Source organism: Solanum lycopersicum, chromosome 3 (genome assembly GCF_036512215.1).
Source record: "Solanum lycopersicum chromosome 3, SLM_r2.1".
NCBI lineage: Eukaryota > Viridiplantae > Streptophyta > Magnoliopsida > Solanales > Solanaceae > Solanum > Solanum lycopersicum.
Window position 1 is genome coordinate 27,800,018 of NC_090802.1, and position 4,482 is coordinate 27,804,499.

Sequence of the window (4,482 nt, forward strand, 5' to 3'; positions counted from 1 at the left end):
GCAACCAGTAGTACCGTCTAGGCACTTCCTATAATGTTTCTTTCCACAAGTGGCACAAGTAGGATCGCCATATTGAGAACCACCTCCTTTGTCAAGTTTGAACTTAGGAGAACTAGGTCCATCTTGAGTTTGAGCCCTCTTCTTGAACCTAGGTTGATCTTATAACCAGGTCCACTCCTTTTCAAATTCCTAGACATCCTCTTTAGTTCGGACTCTACTATATATTGATCATACACCATGAGTCTAGCTAAGGTAATGTTAATATGTAACATTGTCATACGTCATTCTTCTCTCACTATATCAGCGAACCCAGTGACAAACCTACTCATCTCATCCCTAGGGTTAGACACAAGGGATGGACCATATTTTGACAACATAGTGAACTTGAAAGAATACCCTCCACCCTCGTATTGCCTTGGTTGAGATTGATTAACCCTTCAACACTCATTTCCCTTCTCTCACAGGGAAAATACTTTCCCAAGAAAGCCTCCTTAAATTCCTCCCACCTTATAGGACCAAACACAACCAGCCTATTTCCTTTCCATTGTGAGTACCACAGTTTAGCAACAACTTTCAATTGAAACAAAGCCATCTACGCTTTCTCCCTTGAAGTCACTCCCATAGCATGCACAATATTATACACCTCACCTAGAAACTTATGGGGATCCTCTCCCACCTTAGAGAAAGAGAGATAGGAGAATTCATTCTCACAAAAATTCTCAATCTATATTTAATAGTGCTCTCCATAACGTTCACTCTAGGTGAAATGCCCATATTCACATGGTTAGAAAGATCAGGCTAAAGTAATCAAAGCCTCTGTAATTTCCCTATTAGCCATTAATGGGGGTACTACAAGGACCTCTTTATCTTGACCTCCAATATGGGCTTGATCACCTTGAGCTCCTTAATAACCTCTAGCACCTTGAGGAACTTGCTCAACTTTAGTAGGAATCTCCTTATTCACATCATTCTCCTCGACTCTCCTAGACGATTTCCTCCTTGTATTCATCTTTGTAGTTACTCAAGGAAAATCAATAGGAAAAGAGTACTCATACCTCTTACTCTACGACATAACATAAGAGTATAAAAGAAGGGAAACTCTATTTTCCCATTGCCTCTCGCCCATAGATGTGTCACGACTTACATCGATAGTCAAGAGTCTACTAGACGTGACTTGATGAGAATTTTTGATTTCTAAGACTACTTTCATAGATATTCTGTAATAACAAGCTTCTCACAACCCGAGACGACAACCTAGAAGATATGGCACTCTCGAAGTGCAACGGACATACTTGACCTCTCGGAGGTCTTTTACAAACCCTTCCATATCCTCTATCGATTATAAACATATAAAAGTTAGTGTAGACTTTACACTTTTCACAAACATTCTATAAGTCATTAAAATACCTTTCATATAAAACTCTTAGGAAATACTAAGTATCATTTCATCAAATCTCAGACACAAGAATACTTTGGGACATGGCCCATACTCAATAGAAATAACCACTACTAAGTCTATTACAATACAACGATAAAAGAAATAAAAGACATCTATGCCCTCGAGTCGAATCAGGACATACTCCAGCTTGCTTCAATAATCCTATAATCAAAGATTTGCTCTCCAAAAGCACCTTCACATATGAATAACTTTAGAGATGCATAAAAGCAGGGAGTTAGTACAAACACATGTACTAAGTATCATATGATGTATAGGATCATGAAAATTGACATTTACTGGAAATGTATATCTTTTTTACTTAAATATCATAATATATGAAAAAGAATAACATTTAACAACTTAGATATACATAAAAATTTCACATAGACGATTTTGCAAATTTTCAGGAAATCTTCATTAAAGTATATTAATGTTAGTGAAGTTTCTCTGTTTGAACATACACACTTTATAGCATGCAATTCCCTCACTAAAATCAATCCTGACACATTTAAGTAAGACAAAGAGACATTGCCCATACACTCTCTCTAGGCACAGCTAAATGATCCCTAAGGCCTCCAATAATGAGATACTGACACTTATGAGATACTCACACTACTCTGATGAGGTTGTTCTACTTGCCAATGATAGAACTTAGATACATCCCATGCAGGCACTTGGGTAAGGAATATGAAGTGCTTCTTTGTGTTCTAGTCTCATGCTTAACTAGAACTACTTTCCCTTACCATATTCACTTGTTGCTAGCCTTCTTTATCATAGAGTAATTCAGACATTAGGTTCACATAAAAAGGCTCCATAACTAGTTCATAGCCTAATCATAATTACCCTACCAAAAAAGTTCCATTAGGGCTACCTCACAATAGTGACAAGAAGCTCATAATGACTTTCCTAATGATTAATATGATGCCGTTCCCACCTACTTACCTTAATTCCACTATTCGTTTACTTTGAAGGATACCATTACGGCCTTAAACTTCAATAATCTTAACCTTACCCTTAAAAGGGGAATCAACAGGCTTATGAGCCATCGACTGCTCCATCGTTTGGGGTCAGCCAAGGACAGTCTTGCCTACAGTTTTGGGTCCTTTCTCAAGGACCCTTGGATGGTCTTTTCAGATGATTTCCCAAACTTTTCCAACCCAAATATGATCGTCTATGATTATCACCTCTCACATGAATTTCATACAAAACTAACACTTAAAAATCGATGAAACACGCCTAGACGCACAAGGTCACTTCAAGGCAAATCTTTCGAATGTCATGGACGTTCTTGGACATTTGACCTCCAAACTTCTCGAAACTCAACAAACCACATATAAATGCTATAATGACTAATTTAAGGACCTTAAAAACTCATCAAACACACATAAAAACGTAGAATCACATATAAGGCACATAGGTGACTTAGTCGTCAAACGTCTTAGTTGTATCTTGACCTTTGACTTCCAACACACCCGATACATTAGATAATGCCTCTATGCCATATATTAGACATATTTAGGACCTTAGACCCTCAAGACAAACATGTTAGACTCTAGTTATCCCAGGTCATTTTTGAGGTCTTATAGTTAGCCTTTAAGCGTACTAGTGTGTTTTACTATGACTTTGCAAGTTTTACATATTGTTTGAAGACTTAATTGATAGGGGAGGTTCCTAAAATCTAGAATGACGTTTAGAGTCTTTACATCCTGGATCGACTCCCCAAGGACCACCCAAAGTGTCCTTGCGGAGGACCGAAAGACTGGCCAAGGACTTTCTAGGCAGTGTCCAAACTACTCCAAAGAATCAACGCCGCGTACTCTGATTTATACCCCATCAACTCTCCACACATAGAAGTGTTAGGTCAGACCCAAAAATGGAGTATTTCACAAATGACGGATGTGCAACACGACACCGTCGTCCCATCGACAGTCCATCACCATGTAGGTCGATTGAACCTGCAGTTCACTGCCTACACGCTACCATGCTAGGTGTGAATTGGGAAATTCACCCCACTTTCAAATTAAAATATGGAGGGTTATTTGAGGTGTCTTTAGGTATACTATGTCACTTTATAAGCCTTAAAAATAATTTAGATCTCATTCCCTACCAATTATCAAACCCCCCAAACCACCATTGGATACCAAGCTCAAGAACAAGCTATGGTTATGGATCCAAAGTGAAGTATTCTCCATGTTTTGTGGAATTCTCTTGTAGAAGATATGGTAACCATTGATCCTTAGTAAATCTTCCATCTATGGAGTTCTCTCAAAGATTTTCTCCCAAGATTCTAAGGTCAAAATCCTATATTTCAATCTAGCCATGGGTTCATTATTAAATTGATTTCAAAAATAATTCTAATAATGAATATATTTTTAATCAATAGTTTTAACTTCATTTTCAATCCAATATCACGAAGAAACCCATGATTCCCGCAATTTTCAATTCAGCTATAATGTGTGTCTTTTGATCTTTATTAAATGATTATTAGATTATGTTTAGATTGTTATGAATTTCTTAGTTCTATATTCTTTAATGTCAATTGATTACAAATTTTTGGGAATTGACAAGGATGATCATAGCCTGGAGAGGTGGTAAGTTAAACAATTTCATTATTTATGTAAGAATGGATATTAAATTGTGTTTATTCATATGATACACTTATGATGGAGTGTTTACATTCTTATATATCCTTATATGTGATGAAGTGGACTTGAAAGAAAATTTGTGTTATGTGAAGTGTTGTTATGATAATCACACATGTGAAGAATTATTTGTAGTCTTCTATAATAGTTGCATGATTTATGTATGTGGATGATGTTATATATATGTGGATGATCATGTTAGGGTTAGGAGTGGTCTATATGATTTGATGAGATGAATACTCTAGTAGCATGACCCCTACCTATGTGAACCCTATGTGAATATGTGATTGTATGCATATTAGGATTCTTCTATTCTAATGTTGAATATTCTCTAGTCTCTTATGTTGTTATATAGGTGTATGACCTAGATTCCATAGGTGTTCTTTATATGAGTTGGTCATG